Raw genomic sequence first — 22,221 nt, 5'->3', positions numbered from 1 at the left:
GTTCTCAGAGCATTATCCATTTGAGTAATGAATATAAAACAACCTCTGTGCAAAGAGGCTGTATTTAGGCTTAAGGTATTTTATAACATGACACCCTACCCCAAGCCCACCTCCCTAGCACTTTGTTCCTAGAGTATGATTAGGATTTCCCTGCTTCTTTCTTCACTGTCAATGTTTAGGGAGTGTGTTTGTGTATGTGCATGTGTGTGAATAGTGTGAGTTTATGCATGCACATGTGTGTCTCTGTTGAAGAATACACGGATGCTGGTAGCAGGAGAAGAGGATCTAATTTTCTTTGGTTTATTATTTTTTTCTCAAGAGCCAGTTAGAGCAGTGGAGTAGTAATTACAGTTGCCACAACTTTTAACAAATTTTTAGGAAGCGATATTTAAAAAATAAGAATCTTCTGGCTGGTCAATGTTTATGTGTACAAAGATATCTTTACTTCATGATATGTTTTGGTTCTAAAAACATTTATTTTATGACACTTATGTATTCGTATTGCTTTTGCTTCTCTTTTCCAATGGAAGAAATCAATAATAATCAATAGAGAGAAAGGACTCTCTAGACCAAAAGTCTGCCAAAATTGAAAATTGAAGTGTTGTCAGTTGACCTGGGGAAGGACTGAATCCTCTTGGTAGAAAAATATCAGAAACACAAGTGAATGTGCATTGTTCTTAGTCCAACCTAAGAATGCATTCATCTGGATTAGTTGTATTAACAATACAACTTTATTATTAATTGTTAATATTAGTTAATACAACTAACCCAGATGAATGCATTCATAGATAGGTTTTATGACATTCACATAAGTAAAGATACATGAAAAACTATAATCTTCAAAAAGGACTGAGATCACTGAGCTTTCTAGCTCTCGCTTCTTGGTCATTCCAGTTAAAAATGTTATGTTTGAGATGTAAACTTTAACAGGATGATCTAAGCTAACTCCATTCCTCTCTTCCTATGTACTTTCTTGCCACAGGGAGCATTATGTCTCAGAATGGATGTAGAAAAAGAAGATAAAAGTAATTATAGAGGAAGTAGGTAACCCATTCCCAAGTTGCTTGAAAGAAATAAGAGATGGCCAGTTTTAATGTTTACAGATTTTTCATTTATCTGTCCAGGAAAAACTGGAGTACGCAGTAAAATATATTTCTAATGTTAATTTTGGCTAACAACTTTACTCATTTTCTGGCAAAAATAATGATTAATTCTCCATCCAATTTATCATATTATGGTGTAAATTTCTCCCAAATGATTGCCAGAAGTTGACTGTCAGTCCTAGTTTTTGCGGTTGCAGGAGTGTTTTTTGAGGTTGCCGGAGTTTTTGTTTATTTGTTTGTTTTCTTTTCTAAGGTCCGGTGTATTTTCAGTTGGAATGTTCAAAGATTCTACATTAGGAATTACTTCTGGGGAGCTCATATTTTAAAACCAAACTAGTTCTTGTTACTTTCAGCAATATGTATATAATTTTTAAAACAGGCTTTCCTTTATACTGCCTCAACTTTATACTTCTTTCTTATGTTTCCCCCAAGGGCTTAATTATGAATCCCTTCTAGGCCTTTTCTGAGCACTAATAATGTTTAGAGGTTGGTGAGCTCTTTGTTAATGCTTTTCCCAACTGTCAGGAAACAAGTTGTTTATTTCCTCATTTGTGTCTTCCTACTTTACCTGTGTGGAATAAACCATATTTGTTTTATACTTTCTCTAATAAGATATACAAAATTTGGGGCTTGTACTGAAACTATTTATTTGGCTAATTTTAAAATGCTTTTAGATTTAACTACTCTTTATTTTTGTCCATATTTCCCATCTAAAATTTATAAATATTAAGATAGAACTAGAGATACATATTTTGATAGGTACCTGCCTGCTAGAAGCTAAGGCACACATTGTAATGACAGAAAATTTTGATAGCAACACATAGAATTCTTATCCTTTTTTCCATTTTTTGGAGTCAGCCACATTGTACTCTACACAGGAAAGATGATACTCTGAAACAAAAGTGTTAAAATGTCTGGAAAATTCCAATGTTATTTGATACTTCATAAATAAGAGAAGTGTTGGAAATAGAAAAGTTTCTAAATATAAGAGTTCTGTATTGTTGGTGTGCATATACTATTTTCTTGGTGGGAATGTGCACTGGAAGGAGAAAGAAATAATTCTATACAATGGCTGGCTGTGCTGAGTATGGACATCATACTGAGGGAAAACTAAGAATAGCAACAACTAGTTTAGAAAGCTTCCACTGTCCCAAACAGCTCTTAGTTGCCAAGAACCACTTTTGTCTGCTGCCTTCTCACAAAGACCCACACTTTGGCTGCTACACTGCACATCTTGCTCAGAAGTGTAGTAAGTTTATTATCCCACTGTACTTTTTCACATACTTGACCTGCCTGTCAAACTGCTTTGGAAATGACAAATACTTTGTGCACATTCAACCCCTCATCACACTGCCCAACAGTGAGGGGCCTCCTTCTGTGTAGTCATGGCTAATAGTCTCTGTCTTAGAAATAATAGATGAATTGTCTACCCTCATTCCTAAACTTCTGGTATTGCACAAAGCAAACTGAAGTAATAATGTAACCCCTTATTTTAAAATTTAATATCTTTTATAGCCTGCTGTCTAAAGCAGTTCCTCTATGAATCTGCTGACATTTTAAATTCTACTTTAGAAACTTCCTCTCTATTTCAAATATCCACTCCACTCAAAATTTTATATAGACTTATCCCCTCTACACACTATCAATAGGAAAGTTCTTCTTTATTTCCTAAGGCATTCTAAGTCACTTTTGTGACCAGCTCCCTTAAGAGAAAACCACTAAATCTTGCGGCTTACACAGCAGCCCCAAATCTTACCATAGTGCTTGTCAAAGACAGAGAAATATCTTCTGTGTAAGCTCCTGCAAGGTTCACAGGCTTACTAGATTGTGCTTTCTAGCTAATAGGAAAGAAAAGAAAACTGCAGAAGCCTCTAGAGAACCTTCTGGGAGAAAGTAGATAACACAAAGTAAAATCACTGTTTTCTTTTATTAAGGACCTTTGTGAAGGTTCATTTGAAACAATTTAGGCTGTCTAACATAATTAAGTCACTAAGCTGCATCAGATAGTAGCCAGTTACTATCTTGGATTAATAATGTTTAATTCATCTCTAATCACTCTAATACATCTCTAGGAAGCATACACAGCATTGTATAAAGTACAATTTGATGAGTAAGGACAGTTGAATGATGAATCATAAAATAAATTAAATTGTAGTCATTTGAACTGCTATTTGAAATTTATGGCTGCCAGCTGGCAACCAGAGGATTTTTAAAATATAAATTAAATAAGTTCAATAACGTTATCCAGTTAGAAAATCTGCAGCTGGAATATGAGAATTATTTCTTTTAAGCCTTCATCAGGAATGAATTTTTTTGAGACCGGCACACTAAAGAATATTTAGGCAGGGTCACAGTGGAAGCAATACTGTGTCCAATGAGAGCCACTCTGATAGATTCCTAATCCACCAGCTCTTAATAATTCATGTTTCTCAGCTGAATTGAACAGATCCTGATCAACTGGAGTAGAAGAGAGAGAAGGATAGAGGTCAGATTTAGATAGAAGATTTTTTTTTGTTGTTATAGTATAGAAATAAAATGAGTATGGTTTGAAATGGGATTGTTAAAAGGATTTAAAAACATTATGGATGAATATGTGATGTAAACCTTAATTGCAGCCTATTTTATATATTTACACAGGAAATTTAAAGATTGTTTTCTCTGTTATTTGAATGGGAAAGCGCTGCTTGAGCACAGCAGAAATCTTGCAGCTTTTGTGATTGTAGAGAAGGCAAATTAGGTCATTGAAACTTTTAATTAACTGGGTTCAGGGTTAAATCTCAAGGTAATTCTATCATCTGGAAATGGTAATCTCTGAATTTCAGGAGCTATAGCAACTTCTGTATTGCTGAACTCACACTGATACTCAGCAAGATTGAAGCTGTTGAGAAATTATATCTACTTGTGTAGAATCTGCATTAGAGTTTATTGGTTTAAAATTGTTTAAACATGCTTTTAGTCAATTGTTAAAAGCATAGTATCAATTTTACATAATTGTTAAAGATGACATATATTTAAATTTGTTTTGGTAGTTTATATATACTTTCTTTTGTCCCTGGAACCCTGAGGCCTAAAATCTGACAACACAAGGGCCTGCTATGTTGCAGCATGTTGGAAGACAAGGAAATAAAAAATAAAACAAAGCACTGAATGTAATTTCCTGGTTATGAGTAACAGAAATCTAGAATGTCCTATTATCAATTTCTGATTGTGTAAAAATTGGGGAGATTCCAAAGTATCTAGGGAGAAATAGTTCTGGGATTTAGATATATTGGAATAAAAGTAACAAATGGAGATTGACTATATAAAGAAGATATATGATTGCTCCAAGTTACAGATTTCATTTGTTAACCCACTAAACATTGATGAGCTATGTTCCAGGTTCTGATTAGGTACTGGGAATATGATAATGAGATAACAGAAGAAGCCTCTGTCCTCATACAAACAGATTTGGATTGAAACTGAACAGACGGCACCTTACCAAACACTGTCATAATTAATGAGGAAGGGAATGTAAAGTCTAAAATGCCAATATACATCATGGAACTGAAATTTACTTTGAGACAGCATGACCTTTGGGAGGCATATGGGTATACAGCATTCAACCAGTGTTTGTAACATCATGCAATGATCCATTTATAAGGATCCATGGAAGAAATATTCTCAGGACATTGACAGTGATATCTTGCTTCGTTTAAGAAAATACATTGTTTGGCTTATAAACACTATAAATTGCATTTACCCTCTTGCATTGGCTGCTCAGAATCTCAGTAATAAATTTGAGGCCAACATCTGGCAATGTGATAGGAAAATCAATGTATATTTTTGATGCTTTAGTGTCATAGACTCTACTTTTAGAAAGAAATAGGACACTAGCCGGGCGCGGTGGCTCAAGCCTGTAATCCCAGCACTTTGGGAGGCCGAGGTGGGTGGATCACAAGGTCAGGAGATCGAGACTATCCTGGCTAACATGGTGAAACCCCGTCTCTACTAAAAATACAAAAAACTAGCCGGGCGCGGTAGCGGGCGCCTGTAGTCCCAGCTACTTGGGAGGCTGAGGCAGGAGAATGGCGTAAACCCGGGAGGCGGAGCTTGCAGTGAGCTGAGATCCGGCCACTGTACTCCAGCCTGGGCGACAGAGCCAGACTCCATCTCAAAAAAAAAAAAAAAAAGAAAAAAGAAATAGGACACTAAACAAACATACAAATCAACAGCAATCACAATCATGGTTCCATTTGTAAAACTGAAGCTCTTCAAAGCATTGGAAACATCTTCTCAGGTAATAGGACCTAATTCTGCCCTTGTAGAGCAGTTTTTTTGGTGTTTTCCTTAAAGAGCCCTATTTTATTAAGATCATCCTCCAGGTTTTAGAAAAATATGTGTTCCTATCACGATAAAATATGCTTGTAGTACAATTCTGTCAATCTAGACAGAAGACAATGGCAAGAAACATGAGGAGGGTGGAAGGTGACATTGTTGAAGGACATCTTGAGAGAGAGCTTAAATTGAAACAAATATAAAGCAAAAGCAGAAGAAAAATTCAGCTAGTCATTATCCCAAACATTGCTAAGCTTTGGAAATACCAGTTAGTGCCACAAACCAGGACACCTCTTTTATGCAATAAGGATAGAAATAATCTTTAGTTAAAGCTATATTTGGGTGTACATATCCAATGGAAATTGACAGTATAAAGAAGGGTTATGATTGCTTTGAGATACAGATATCACTTGCTCATGCAACAGAGAGCATCACAGGTAGCTATGACTGACAATAGCATTTTATTTGGCTCCAAAAGATAATGGTAGAATTTTAAAATATATTGAGTTTCATTTATGCACTTAAGTGAATCTTTCCCTTAGGATTTTGTAATCTACCCAATGTCAGCACGAACAGGGATCATTAAATAAATAAATGAATATATATATATATATATATATATATATAAAATATATAGTATTTTATATATTCATCATTCACTGTGCCCGAGTTTTAACAAAGAAAATTATTTCCTACATAACTAATTTGGTACCACTCATTTAAAAAAATTATTTTAAATAATGATCACTGCAGTTATCAATGTCTCTACAACTACCATTGGCTGAAACCTGTACTTCCTCAGGTTCAGTACATACCCTGCACATAGGATATAAGTGGTTGCTCTAGTTATGTTACTTATAGGGTGGCAACTGACAAAAGTAGCAACTGGTGGCTAAGGTGGTGATTTTGTACTACTGCCTCTCTCCTTCGCCATCAGCTGGGGTTGAAGGCAGAGATCCAAAGACCTATTCTTATTCTCTGGCAATTTGCCCACATTATATAAGCAACCCCTTGGACCGCTTTGAGCTTTGTTTACTGTCAGCTAACATAAGGTTTAGAATGAGTGTAATCTTCAGCTTTTATAAAGAGTATCAAATGATAAATAGAGTAATCAGATCTTTGCCTGAATTGCTTACTGCAGTGAAACATGTATTAAATGTGTAGTAAAAATATCAGTTAATCTGTCCAAAAAGCTGGATACATTCATTTGCTTTCTTTGATCCAGCTTAGTTGTCTCATTGGAAAAGAAGAGAAAAGAAAAATGAAGTCCTAATTATTTATGTGTTTACAAATTTGTTGTTTTCTTTTCTGCTTAGATTGCTGTTAAACTGGCTCACTCCGCATACTCTGTGCTACAGCGATTTAATATTTCATTAAAAAGCATTAATGATGGCTTCAGTGAATTTCTCCTATTCAAGCTCCATAATGACAGCAATTCAAGTGAGTGTTGATCTCTGAGTGATGCAACACAAAAACATTGCCTAGCATGTGGAGTGCTACTCATATTCTCTGCAACTTGAAGTCAAGTTGGAGAGCTAGGTGCTGAGTGGTACCTTGTAATTTAATTGAATGAGAAAAGACCTTCTAATTTATACTGAATAAATGAATTGCAGTAGTAGGTATGTCACATTTACACTATATATCAATAATAGATCAAACAATTGCTATAATGCTTGCTCTTTTGAAACAGTTTCAAAAGGTAACACATCTCTGTTTATGCTTTTAACTTTAAAACAAAGTCAAAAGTTACTCCATGAGAAAATATCTTGTTGCTTTAGAAACGTATGATTGCTTATCTGATGAAACAATAAAAATTTATTAAATGACTACTGTGTGTTTTCAAGCTACTGTGGCCTCTACTTCAAAGGAGAGAGTCTTGTTTTTAAGGATTTTTTTGTTTCAATTTGAGGAGAAAAGAAAAATAAAATCATAAATGCTAATGGAAATCCTAAATGATGTGGGTTAAGTGATTAGTTCTCATAAGAAGTTAGGGTTGTCATATGCAAAAGGGAATTATTTCCATCAAATATAACCAGGAGCTTTATAAAATATTGGAATTTAAGTTTAAAATAATTCAAGGATGTAAATTTCATAGTTTGAAAATTGGATATAGAGAGAGCAGAAATTTTATTTAATGGAACAGTAGAATAAGAAGTGCAAAAAGAATGTTGAAAGCATATTGTAGAGGTCACTTGAGTTTTAAATTCTGAATAATTAATTTTATTATACTAATTACACAAAGCAACATTATAAAAATAATGCAGAATTTAAATTGAAATATAATTTTTATAAAACTTGTCCTCACATTCTCCTTAAAAGAAAATCATCTATTTCTGTTTTTCCATCTTCCTTCTCGCTAAAGATTTTTGAACAGTGAAATGACATGATGGAAAATGTGTTGTAGAACTTTTAGGAAGATTAATCTATCAATAGTAAGCAAGATGGAGAGTAAAGAGAAGTATCTGAAACCTAGAGACCAATGATAATTCTATTGAAGTAATTCAGGTGAGAAGTGATAAGAGCCTGAACAGAAATGGAAAGAAGTGGGAAGTTGTAAGAGGCACTGAAATGGAAAAATCACTGATTGGATATGGAACATTGAGAAAGGTAATCGTTAGAGATGAGTGGAGCCTGAATTAACAGCAAGGGTTCCTGAGATAGAAAGCAGAAGTAGGATGATTAGAATAGGTATCTAGCAATGGAAAATAATTTATATATATCTTCCATGACATGTAATGTTGAAAAAATATAGTTACACTTAAAAATCAAGAATATGTTTAAAGATGGAAAATTGAAATATATATTATATGAATATTTCTAATCGAGTTCTTTATCAAATTTCTAATAGAAAGAGAAAGTACCTGGAATCATAGGTGTGAATTAAGTCTGGTTAAGAAAGTAGAGGACATTATTAATAACTTTTTTGAGAAGAAAAGGATTTAGTGAGAAAAGAGTAACCAGTAAGTAAAGAACAGACATATTTCAAGAAAAAAGAAAATATATATATGAATATAGACATACACATAAATATATAGGTATATACATATATATACATAGGTCTGAGTGATGGAACACAAAAACTTACCATGTATATGCACACATATGTATACCCACATATATGGATATAAATATGTGTGTATATTCATATACATATACATGTATGGTATATATACATATATGCATATATCTATGTATACATATATATGTGTGTGTGTGTGCATACATGTGTGTATACACACATATGTGTGTGTATATTTATAGAGAGAGCAGTAGTATAGAGAGGACAAGGAGAATGTGAACTGGGAAAAAGTCATTATATATCATAACTAAGAGGTAATTGATGATACTTGAGAAATCCGTGAACAATTAATATTTGTTAAACCATTGATTAGGATTTCATTTGAGATATTTTTTAGTGAAAGGAGAGAAGGAAATGAAATGGTAGCTAGTGGATGGTGAATTTAAGCAAGATTTGTTCCCTTTCTTCCAGTATACGCCTCTAAGGGAATTTAAAAAAAAAAAAAAAAAAAAAAAAAAAGCCTTGTTTACTTTGGAATGTGGAGTAAAGAGAGCAACAAGAAACTGAAGTCGAAGAATAGGTAAGTGAGCACTGTAGGGATCGACAGGGACAGACAGAAAAAGTCTGCATGGAGAGTAAAAACGGAAAGCCAATTAGAAAATTATTTTGGTAGTCCTTGCATGAGATGTTGGTGGCTTAAACTATGATAGTAGTTGTGGAGGGGATGATTATTGGTTGGACACAGTCTATCTATACTTTGAAGACAGAGTTGACTGCACTTAATAACAAATAAGAAATGAGGTGTAAGAGCAAGAAAGAAATATTTAAATGGTGTCTCTGTGTGTGTGTGTGTGTATGTTTGTGTGTGTGTGTGTGTGTGTGTGTGTGTTTCTGGCTTAAACAACTGGAAGAATGGCAGTACCGTTTACTGAGGTAAGTAAGCCTGGGGATGATGCTGGACTTGTTTTTTGAAGCGGCAAATCAAGAGTTCTTTTTTATATATGCTAAGCCTATTAGATTATGAGAAATCCAACTGGTGATATTGTCTGGAAAGTTAGAGACGTAAGTTTGAAATTAAGGGTAAAGTTTGGAGCATATAAACTTGATATTCATCAGTATATTAATAATATTGTCTATGAAATGTAAGAATAAATGAGTTTACCTAGGGAAAGACAATATAGAGAGCAAAGAGTGCTAATAACTGAGAACTGAGTCACTCCGAAGTCTCAAGAGCTAAAAATAAGGAGGAACCAGCTATGAAGAGTAAGAGTAACCAGTGAGAAATGAGAATCTGAAGAGTGTGATGTCTGCAAAAAAGAAAAGAAATTTCAAGGAGGGCATGGTCAGTTGTGTCAAAGCTTGATGGGTGTAGAGTAAGATTTGTACACAGAATTAGATGGGAGCTTGGAGATTTTCACTTTTGGGAGTATCTGAAATAAACAAGGAAGTCAGGATTGGTATTGCTGGTCTTCCAGGGGAAATGGTTAATCAGCCTAATTATATCTTTTTCCTAAAATTGATCTTTTAGTCAGTTGTCAGAGGTGAGACTGAAAGTGTTGTAGTATGGAGGAATGATAGTCTCATGTGGAGTACATCCTTATGTTATGTTGAGGGTAGAGTCATAAATGATGGAGGGGTGGCTTTAGAACAGGCAGCTCTGGGTGTCCCAGCCTTAATTATAGGTCTCTGAGGGGCTTCTAGATTTGATTTAAAGAGAGCATTAGGTGGTGTCACGGCTGGGTGATGAAAACACCAACAAGAGCACATGGAATTCTGGGGCCTGCCATAAAGCTTGCTGGGGAGGATCAGGGCCAGTGGAGTGCGACTGGGTTTCTCGGAAGCACTTGGAGATCTGGAGGGTGACTTAAATAAAGGACACCATTTTCTTTATATTACTTTTAGTAGAAGCACGTGATACAAAATATAGCATTTTAGATCTGTGCAAAATAAATATAGCCAACAGAAAAGAGGCATGTGGAATTCTCTCAAAACTAAGTAATTTGCTGCTTTTTGTGTCCCTTAAACCTGCGCAGTTTATAAGAGACAAGATGAGGATTTTCTTTGAGGATGAAAGAAACTTGTACATCTTTACTTACGATCTTTTTCATATCCTTTTTGCCTATGCTCATATAAATGTTTTCCTTATTTTAAATGACATAACCTTCAAAGTCAGAAAATTAACAACAAACTAATTACCTGTAAACCAATAACTGTCATGTAAAACAAAACAAACAAACAAAAAAAACCACACACAAACTAAAAGATATCTATATTTGTCTTTTTAATGGTTACAACCTATTGCCAAGAATAGTCATTCAGTTTTATCTTCAGCACACATTTACAGAGGAAAGAGAAAAGTTATTTTAAAATATTTTTTAAAGTTTTATTTCATTAATTTCAACCATTATACCTTGTATTTACCTATGTTTCATTTTTTTGCTTCTTCAGTAATGATAAAACCCATTAAGTCTGAGAATTATCTGCACAAGTATTATTTATTGAGTCTTACAACTTATTTTTGCCCTTTAATTTTACTGTCTTGCTAAATACAAATACAAGAAAAAATAATGAATGCTACTTTAAAAGCTATCCATTACTATATACTTTTATTATAGTAATGCTGCCATTATTATTTTACTGCAAACCAGAAAATTTTTTTGCTTGATTATAAGCAAATACGGTATTATCTAAACATTTCTCACGGGGGTTACATGTTGTTATAGAACTATACTGATGAACAAACTCATTGACTTTTTTAAATATTATCTTTGGGGCTCATTTGCCATTGCCACTATTGCTGTATTTCATACATCACCAATAACCCGGACTATTTGTACTGATTATACAATATGCTCTCCTTTCCTACACCTCGATGTTTGTTTCATTACATTTCTTAGAGGTTTCTTCCTCTTGTCTACCTAGGACATTCTGTTAATATTTCAGGTTCTACCTCAAATCCTTCCTTATAAAAATTTACTGTCCAGACACAGTGGCTTATGACTGTAATCTTAACACTTTGGGTGGCCTAGGCGGGAGGATCACCTGAGCCCAGGAGTTGGATACTAGCCTGGGCAATATACTGAGAATTCGTCTCTGCAAAAAGTAAAAAATAACAAAATTAGCTGGGCCTGGTGATACACATCTGTAGTTCCAGCTACTCAGGAGGCTGAGGCAGGAGGATCTCTTGATCCCAGAAGCTTGAGGTTGCAGTCAGCTATGATCACACCACTGAACTTCAGCCTGGTGACAGAGTGAGAACCTGTCTCAAAATAAAAATAAAAATAAAATAAAAGTTGAGTGATGAAAATAACCAACTTACTTCACCAACTTTTATTGATACACATCCTCTGACAATTATTCTACGTGGGCTTGATATATAGATAAGTGCTTTATCACCTGTATTCCTTGAGGGATGCCATATTTTATACATTTTTCTCTTCCACAATTTTCTGTACATGCAGCAGTTCAAGAAAGAATAAATTTAATTGAGTCTTTGTGTTTGCACTGTTTTCTGTTTCCATGGTAAGGTGGTTATTATTTCCCCTTCCATGTACCTCACACCTGTCTATGTTTATAGTCTTTTCTGATAAAAATAATGGCTATTGTTTGGAGGGTTTACTACATGCTGAGCATTGTTCTTCAGTACTTTACACAAATGAATTCATTGAATGTTCATAAGAAAATGAAGGAGTTACTATTATGATAATTGTTATTTTACAGATGAAAAAATTGGGGTGCAGGGAATTTAGGTATTCCTCCAGGATTGTGAAGTTGGTAGAGAAGCCAGTTTTCGTGCCCAGGTAGTTTAGGTAGTTTTTGAGTCCAGAGCACAGAGCCCTTACATTGAAACACTCCTCTGTGTTGGGGTAATGTTGAGGTGCTGAGCTGCTGCTTTGGGAGTATTGCTGGTAGGACAACAACACTTGACAAAAAACACACTTAAAAGAAACAATGTTTTGGAATAAAACAAAAGAAAACTATAACTGTTGTTGTACTGCTTAGTTCCCTGTAGATTTATTTTCATGGCTTCTGCCTTCTACGTCATGACTCAGCTTAATTTGTAGAATTCCAATACTTTTTGAACTATTAAAGATAATTGTTTTGTATGATGTACCTTTAGTATGTTTTTTATTTTTTATTTTTGGTTAGCATAAACATATAGTAACATTAAGACTATAGGATGTCACTAGAGTAAATTTTGGAGATGGTATTTGAAAGTTGTCATTCTTGTCAACTGCCTGAAAACACTGAAAAAGATTTTAAAATTGTAAATTCTCTAAAACCTCCAAATTTGGAACAAATTAACCATCGTGTATATGTGTTTTCTGGTTTTAATAGCATCCAACATGGTGCATTAGGCATAGTAACTTTCAAAAAATATTTCATTAAATTTTAAAGTTAACCTTTATATAAAACTATTAATAACCTTGACATTCTCACATGTGTTTTTCTTGAAATAAAAGCATGATATTTTAAATACACTCACATATAACTCTTAAAGGCACTATAAAAATGATTCCTATATAAAAAAAGTCTTGAGGTCCTATCAGTTAAATATAAGTCTCATGTTTAAAACTAAACAAAATATATTTCAACTCAATGCAGAGTAAATGGATTTTTTTTTTTTTTTTTTTTTTTGAGATGGATTTTTGCTCTTGTTGCCCAGGCTGGAGTGCAACGGCACGATCTCGGCTCAATGAAACCTCTGCCTCCTGGGTTCGAGCAATTCTCCTCCCTCAGCCTCCCAAGTAACTGAGATTAGCCACCACCATGCCTGGCTAATTTTTTGTATTTTTTAGTAGTGATAGGGTTTCATCATGTTGGCCAGGCTGGCCTTGAACTCCTGACCTCAGGTGATCCACCTGCTTGGCCAAGTAAATGGAATTTTTTAAAAATTAATATAACATTTACATATGAAATTTCAGACTTACTCTGACTTTAGATTTTTCAACTTAATTTTTATGTTGCAGTTTTCTTGTTTTTTTTTTGATATTACTTTAATATTATTTAAGTAATATTTAAGTTTATTTTTCCAGTCATTCAACGACTATTTTAAAAATGTTCTCAACATTCTACTAAGTACTGAGATTACAATTGCAAACAAGAAAGATAGGGCGCTTGATCTAATGGAGAAAAGAGATAAAAGATATAACATAACTTTATGGTATTTTCTAGAAATGCTCTGGGTAGGGAATACTAGAGGGTGGAGGATAGGATAATCAGGAAAGTTTTTCTGATAATGTAATATTAAAGATGAAGAATGAGAAGAAGGCTGCTCTGCAGAGTTCAGAAGGAGGAAGAAGGAAAAGAGAAAAGAATTCCAGGGACAGAAAATTGCAGATGCAAGAGACCTTGGGTGAGCAAAGGAATACTTCCTTCAGCTTTTGTTATTAGAATATGTTTTATAATGTATTCATGCTGTCATGAGCTTATTGTGATTAAACCACAATAAAATTAAGGAAAGGACCACATGGCCTCATTAATATTCCATAATTGGTATGTATTTATGATAATGATTATTTTTAAACCATTTAAAAGCATGCTGAGTATTTTTCTTAATATAATTTGCACCTGAGAATTGAAATCTTCAGTTCCATTTCTCTGTTTCAAGCTTACTGATTTTACCAAAAGGTAAAAATAAAACAAAAATTAAATTGGCGTATTTTTCAGCTTATGCAAAAAAAATTTAGCTAAAATTTTATCATTACTTTTGACATAAAAGTATCTAATAATATAGGAGCCACACAGTTGTGTACTTCCCCCCTGAGGTTTATGTATAGATATCATCATATATCCTAAAACATGAACGCTATTTTAAGAATATTTTATGCCTTCTATACAAAGCAAGATGAAATTATATTAAACTATAGACTTCTTGCATTTTGGCCTTGCATTGGCCTTTGAAAGGGAATAAAAATAGAGGCACTCACGAATAAGAATAAGCTTCTTGCTTGAAGTTGAGGAAAAATAAAAGACCTCACAAGCCTGACAGGGAGTCAAAGTTCTCATCTTTGGAGTGAAAATGATCCACACATGCAAGGGCAAAAAATGCCAGAAATGTCAGAAGCAGAAGGCTTCCTGTAGAGAGCCTCACTAGACCCACCGAGGTCACTTCATTTACTTCATCATGTGCCCTCAGTCTCTCTCTTTCACTTAGTACTTTAGGGCTCTAGATGCTCTTAATTTTAAGCAGTTGAATTTCTCACCTCTCAATTGGCCCTAAATGAAAGTGTTTCCTGCAGGGAAGAATTGTATTGAGCTGTGTTTCGACACTAAAGCTTGAAAGGAAAAGCAGTTGTGTCCTTAGTTTATTTATGTTCAATCTCTTTGTTTCTTCTTGCCCAAGTTAAAAAAAAAAGACACACATATAAGTGAGAATAATACATTAAAATATTTTTTCCTTCAAATTCTATGCTTTGGTGGCAGGCAGAATTGTCTTCTTTTGATTTGACAAAAACATTTGTTAGAACCCCTCATTCTTCCATTGATATGGTTTGGCTGTGTGCCCACCCAAATCTCATCTTGAATTGTAGCTCCCATAATCCCCACATGTCAGTGGGAGGGACATGGTAGGAGGTAATTTAATCATGGGGGCAGGTTTCCCTATGCTGTTCTCATGATAGTGAATAAGTCTCATGAGATCTGATGGTTTTATGAAGGGCAGCTTCCCTGCACACGCTGTCCTGCCTGTTACATGTAAGATGTGCCTTTGTTCCTCCTTCATATTCTGCCATGATCGTGAGGTCTATCCAGCCATGCTGAGCTATGAGTCAACTAAATGTCTTTCCTTTATAAACTACTCGGTCTCAGATATGTCTTTATTAGTAGCATGAGAATGGGCTAATACATCCATAATTTAGTTCACCTCTCAGAATTCTTCTGTTCTTCTGCTTTTAGTAACATTTCTCCTTTGTATTTCTATGGTATATATTATCTATAGAGAGAGTTCACAAATATATTTTTACACTGTGCATTTCTTCCCTAAAAGTAACACTCCTTTCAATTTGATTGTAATCTGGAGATTAGAGAACACCCTGCACTTATATTGATGTCTCTACAGAACCTAGCACAATGACTTGCACATAGTGGCACTTTGTGACTATTTCTTGAAATATTTTTATCATGCTGTACCTAATAGAGTATTTTTATTATGCTCATCAATCTTAGCAAACTAAATATGTAATAAATATTAGATTTGTTTATACTAATAAAGGTTGGTTTTATATATTTTTCCTTTTACTTTATGAATTATTAACCTGCTAATCAGATAACTATCTTATCAGAATCACTTGGCACTTTATAGTATAATTGTTTAGTATCTAATATTGGTTATTTTCTCTTTCAGAGTCATAAGTCATGGAATCATTCTTTATTAATTAAATAATACCTTTTAAGTGTCTTGCATATACATTGATGGCAAAGCTATGAATAAGAAGATACCGTATCTGTGGAGGATGTTCATGCCACACACTGAATGTTTGTTTCCCCCCAAAATTGAAATGTTGAAATCCTAACTCTCCATGTGATGGTATTTGGAGCCAGGGCCCTTTGGGAAGTGATTAGGTCATGAGGACAGAGCTCTCATTATTGGGTTAGTGCCCTAGTCAAAGAGACAGTGGAGAGCTCCCTTACCTCTTCCACCACGTGAGGACACATTGAGAAGATAGCCATCTATGAACCAGAAAGTGGGTCCTCCCCAGACACCAAATCTGCTGACACTTAGATCTTCCCTGCCCCAGAACTGTAAGAAATAAATTCCTGACATTCCAAAGTCGCCCAGTCTATGACATTCTGCTACAACAGCCTGAATGGACGAAGGCTGTACATAGGATAAATGGAGTTGATACGTAGAACAATAACGGTTGGTACAAGGTACTGTGAGGGCATTTGGCATTGGACAAAAACAATTTTAGGAGTTTAGGAATCTAAATCGTAAGTACGGATTAGCTTGGGGGAGATGGTAAAAGAAGCAGCTCTGGATTAAAAAAAAAAGTCCTTGCTTTGTTTTTATTTGCTTGCTTTTGATGTCTTGCTCTTATCAGCCTTCTCTGCCTTGATTATTATGAATGCTTTTAGATCACTTGATCACATTTTCTGAGTGCAGCTTCTCATCATTTCTTCCTCATCCACCATTTCTTCCTTTTGGGTAAAAATTAAATGGGGAGAATTCGTTCCCTTTGGAGTTGATCCCTTGTGACCCCTCAAGAGTGATATATCTTTTTTCCTAAAACTCTTAATAATATAATGCATACGTAACATATTTCCCCAGGATAGGAGGATTTTTAAAATACAGTAGTCCTCCCTTGTTTATGGTTTTGCTTTTTGTGGTTTCATTTTTCTGTGGTCATCTGTGGTCCAAAAATATTAAATAGAAAATTCTAGAAATAAACAATTCATAAATTTTAAATTGCACACTATTCTGAGTAGTGTATATCATCCCTGTGTCTACCATATTCACATTGTATATGATATCTCCCATTAGTCACTTAGCAGCCATCTGATTATCAGATTGACTGTTGATGTATTTCAGTGCTCATGTTCAAGTCACCCTTATTTGACTTAGTAATAGCCCCAAAGCACAAGAATAGTGAACCTGGCATATTGTTATAATTGTTCTATTTTATTATTATTTATTGTTAGTAATCACATCCTGTGCCTAATTTATAAATTAAACTTTATCGTAGGAATGTATGTTTAGGGAAAAACAGTATTATGGGTTCAGTACTATTCCTGGTTTCAGGCACACAAGGGGGTTTTGGAATAAGTGTCCCTCAGATAAGGAGGACTACTGTACTTCTGATCTTGTTTCATTCTTATTTTAAGAGATCACATAATACAGGTATAAAAAATTGTACTTCTTTGGAAACTACCTTTCTTTTTCTGTGAATAGCACTACTACCAGATACTTTGACTGAAAGTAAACTGCTGGAAAATATATTGGTAGAAATCTGAGAGATATCACTGTTATAGTTTGGATATGTGTCCCTGCCTAAATCTCATGTCGAATTGTAATCCTTGATGTTGGAGGTGGGACAGGGTGAGAGGTGACTGGATCATGGGGATGGATATCTCATGAATGGTTTAACACCATCCCCTTGGTTCTGTTCTTGGGATACTGAGTTAGTTCTTGTGAAGATCTGATTTTTTACAAGTGTGTAGCAGCTTCCCATCTTGCTTTCTTGCTCCTTCCATGTAAGATGCCTGCTTCACCTTTGCTCTCTGTCATGGTTGGAAGCTTCCTGAGGCCTCCCCAAAAGCAGAAGCCACTATGCTTCTTGTACAGTCCTCAGAATCAAGAGCCAGTAAAACCTCTTTTCTTTATAAATGACTCAGCCTCAGGTATTTATAGCAATGCAAGAACAGAATAATACAATCACAGATTCTTTACTTTCCTTAATCTCTCTGACATGTCATTCCCACCTTCACCCCATCATCATTTTTTTGATGGACTTTTAAAAATAGTCTTATGTTTCCTAGACTCTAACTTCATTCCTTAGCAATCACCATCCCATTAGCAACTTGAGAGATGGTTATAAAACATATATATGATCATTTCACTCCTTAATTGAAAAGGAAGAAATTCAACCATCACCTTAAAGGTGATGCCTAAAATGTACGTTAACAGGTATGTTTCTTCTTAATACAAGATATATTATTCTAACAGACTTCTACTAACTTTCCAAATGATAACTGATAACCATGGCAACCTGAAAACTCCTGGTTGATAGGGCAATTCTCTAGGGCTTCGATGCATGTTGGTTGCCTTCAGATGGGAATGTCTTCTCAAAATGGCTAATGTAGGTATGAGATACTCCCTTAACAAGATTACTATCTTATCTGTTGATTATTTACTTTGATTAAGGCCACTAATTGACAGTTTTGTGATCAACTCAGGCTTTATTGAAGAAGTTGATGATGGAATGCCAAAGCTCTCTGTATTCTACTCCTTGACTTTGTCTGAAAATGAGTTTGGAAAGGCAGACAGTAATTTTTGCACCCCATGCATCCATATTTTAAACAGAATCTATTGGAGGACTTTCAATTAAGGAGTGAAATGATCCATTCCTTTCTGAACACAGTTTGTAGTCAAGTTGGAGAGACCTAAAGTATAATTTTGATATGATGTGATAAACATAATAATAGAAGTATATGTAGGGTGCTATGTTCATATTGCTAGGAAGACGGATGTAAACAACGAAGGCTTTCTCTCTAAAGCCCTTGGCATTTAAAAATGAATAATAGCTTACAAAATGAAATTAAAAATTACTCAAATTCTTTATGTTGAAAGAACCTAATAACAGCAAAAAGGTGATTATAGAAGAACTCATATCTGGACACGTTGGGTAAGATTTCAGAATTCTGGATCTAAAAGTAAACGACTTAAGGATATGCATTAAAAAATACAACCAAATGAATGAAACTCAGAATGACTTCAGATTACTTATCAATAATGCCAGATTGAAAACTCAGTGCTAAGGGAAATTGAATTTTGTTTTGTAATTCTGTTTATAGCCAAAAATAGCTAAACATCAGATATAACAATGAAAAGCAGCTAAGTATGATCTGAAATAAATAAATAGAATCAAAAAACAATTCAGGAAATCACTGAATCTTGACTCCTGAGGCACTTTTCTTTAAGCAGAAACACTTCAGGGTTAAATTAAACACAATTAACTCTCCCTTCCTGTGGTCTGATCACACTATTTGCTTCTGTAGTGCATGATAATTTCAATATTGTAATAAATATATTAGCTTCAAAATGATGAAGTTTTTCTATTGACAATACACAGAAAACATATAATTACTAAATTAAAATTAATAGTATAACTGTCAGAAATCTGAAAGATGAAAGAGCAGGAAAGCGTAGGTACTCTCATTTTCTCATTTGATGTACAGAGAACCAATAATTGAGCTTCATGGCGACGGAGTAAGAGACAGAGGTTTAAGTCGATTATTTAATATTATAAATATAGCCATGAGGAGAAGTACAAATTGTAACTAATACATCTTCAGCAAGGTTAGGAAAAAGAAGGTTTATCAGGAAACTTATAAGCTATTATTTTTATAGAAGTGCCCTAGAGGAAATGGAAAAATAGAAACTGAAATATGATTGTATTCATTTACAGTGAACTTTTCTATATGGTTTTGCTTTTTTCCTAACTGAAGGTGTAACTTTTAAAAACAAGGATACTTAATGCATAGAAAAAAATGAGAAACACCAAAATACTAGCAGTGTCCGTGTCTCATTGAGTGTTTTAGGAATGACTCTATTTTTCCCCTTAGAGATTATTTCCCCCCTCACATTTTCTATATATATTTTTGTAATATAAATGTATTTTTTACCATGTAAAAGTACATTTTATATACTTTTACAGTCTAAAAATTTATGACATAAATTTTGTGTTTAAAATAGTGGTAACATCTGGTGTAACAATGTAACAGTGGATTTCAAATAGACTTTCAAGTTACTGAAGAAAAACTCAGATATACTCTTTACAAGGCCCAGTTGCTGATGTATGTTATGAATACATATAATATAGCTGCAGTACAATTGTTAAAGATAGTTTTGCATCTTGTAAGTACTGACTTGAGTTCTGTGCAGCAGCTATGCCAATTCCAAAAATTAAGCTGTAAAGAAAAATGCCCTGTTTCTATGCAGAAAATCACTTGATAGAATTAAATGAGTCATTCAACCATGCTGCACTAATTTATAGCCATTATTTGTGGAGAAATAGAGTTAGCCTTGACATTAAATGTACCATATGATTCCTTTATTATAAATTATATGTTCTGCTAGAGCTCTTTAACCACTACCATATGGTTTTCATTATGTTTGTTGCCATTTGTTATGCCTGATAAGTTAAAAACTTTATTATATATCGATTTCCTGCTGGAATGCCTGAAAACCTTTGTGCTCTCAACACTGTCATTGATCAGATGTCAATTATTTTTTGCTTTTAGACCAGAGAACATATTAAACTGATTCTGGATTTATCTGGTACATACTAAATGGCCTGACCCCAATTTTTCTGTTAAAGGCCTTTTAGCTTCAGTTTTAATAGCATTTTTGTTTCTTGTAATATTCTGGTACTTATGCTGTATCAAAATCAGGAATGTTAAAAGTATTTTGGCAGTCTAAACTCTCAATTGAAGCAAAACTGAGTTTTAAATGAATTTACTACCTATTGAAGAACTTTACTTTCATCATCTGTATTGAAGATTAAATAAGACTACTACTGTATATAAGAAAACTTTCCTGGTACATAATACAGGTATATCAGATTATCTGTCAGTTTATTAGAGAATGTCAATAAAAGTTGAGATGTTTAGACACTCAGTAATGTAAAACACTCTCATGAAACTATTGATAGATTTTTTCCTTTTATTATGTATTATGTACCAGGTTTGTCTGATTGGAAATGATGAACCAGGAATTGCCATATGCTATTTTGAAGTTAACAAACTTGATTCCTTTTAGCTATTTCTTGTCTTGTGGATTTTAGTTGCTTTTAAGGCAGCTCTTCTCAAATTTTAGTGAGCATATAAACTTTTTTGCAAAAGTACAGATTTTAGATCACAGGTCTGAGGTAGGGCCTGAGATTCTGCATTTTTAAAAACACCAGTAATAGCAACACTGTTTGCTATGATTTGAAAATTTCTCCCTTCCAAAATTCATTTGAAATTTAGTCCTTAATATGGCAGGGTTGAGAGTTGCAGCCTTTAAGATACAATTGGATCATGAAGGTTCTACCCTGATGAATGAATTAATCTATTCATAAAATAATGGGTTAATGGATGAATGGGTTATCATGGGAGTAGGACTGGTGGCTGTAAGAACTGCAAGAGAGACTTAAGCTAGCATGCTCAGCTTTCTCAGCATGTGATGCCCTGTACTACCTTTAGACTCTGCAGAGGGTTCTCATCAGCAACAAAGCCCTCAACAGATGCAGCCCCTCAATCTTAGGTGTCTCAGCCTCCATAACTATAAGAAATACGTTCCTTTAAAAAATAAAATACCCAATTTGGGGTATTCTGTTATAAGCAACATAAAACAGACTAAGATAGTAAATTGGTACCAAGAATTTGGGGATTGCTGAGAAAGTTGTTTCAGGTGATACCTGAAAATGTGGAAGCAGCACTGAGAATGGGCAGAAGATGGAAGATTTTGGAGGAGCCGACTAGAAAAAGCCTAGATTCTGGTGAGGGCTTAGAAGACAAGAGGACTAGGGAAAGTTTGAAACTCCTTAGAGATTGCTCAAGTGGTTTTGACTAGAATGCTGGCAGAAATATGGACGGTAAAGGCCATGATGAGGCCATGATGATGGTAAAAGCCTCTGATGAGGCTTCAGATGGAATTGGGGAACAAGGTCTTGAAAATTGGAGTAGAGCTCATCTTTGTTATAAATTTGCAAATAATTTGTTTGAACTGCATCCATGCCTGAGGGCTTTGTGGAATTTCATAGTGAAGAACTAGGGTATCTGGCACAAGAAATGTCTAAACAAAATATAAAAGGAGCTGCCTAGTTACTTTTAGTTACTTTGAGATTTGGGAGTAAAGTAAAAATTTAAAGACAGAATTTATAGTTAAAAATGGAGCAGCACATAAAGATTTAGAAAAATTTCCACCTGGCAACTTAAAGTGAAAAAACACATGATTAAGAGAGGAAAAACCAAGGATGTAGCCCAGGAACTCTTTGCTAAAGGGACTAACATGGATAGGAGGGAGCTGGGTGCTATTCCTCAGGACAATGAAAGAAAGACATCAAATGAATCTCGGAGATCTTT

The 22,221-nt window shown here is 34.4% G+C and overlaps 1 long non-coding RNA gene across 1 annotated transcript in view; it reads left to right on the top strand.

Moving 5' to 3' along the window:
• The first annotated feature begins 6,069 nt into the window (after positions 1 to 6,069).
• The window catches only part of LOC116269175, a 102,893-nt gene continuing 86,741 nt past the window's right edge, over positions 6,070 to 22,221 (top strand). Inside the window, exon 1 of the long non-coding RNA XR_004176591.1 lies at positions 6,070 to 9,016. This is a non-coding gene — a long non-coding RNA (uncharacterized LOC116269175). The remainder of the gene's footprint in view (positions 9,017 to 22,221) is intronic.

The sequence above is a fragment of the Papio anubis genome, chromosome 10 (assembly GCF_008728515.1).
Source record: "Papio anubis isolate 15944 chromosome 10, Panubis1.0, whole genome shotgun sequence".
NCBI classification, from domain to species: Eukaryota; Metazoa; Chordata; class Mammalia; order Primates; family Cercopithecidae; genus Papio; species Papio anubis.
Note: the sequence above shows the minus strand (reverse complement) of the source record. Positions and strands in the feature narration are given on the sequence as shown.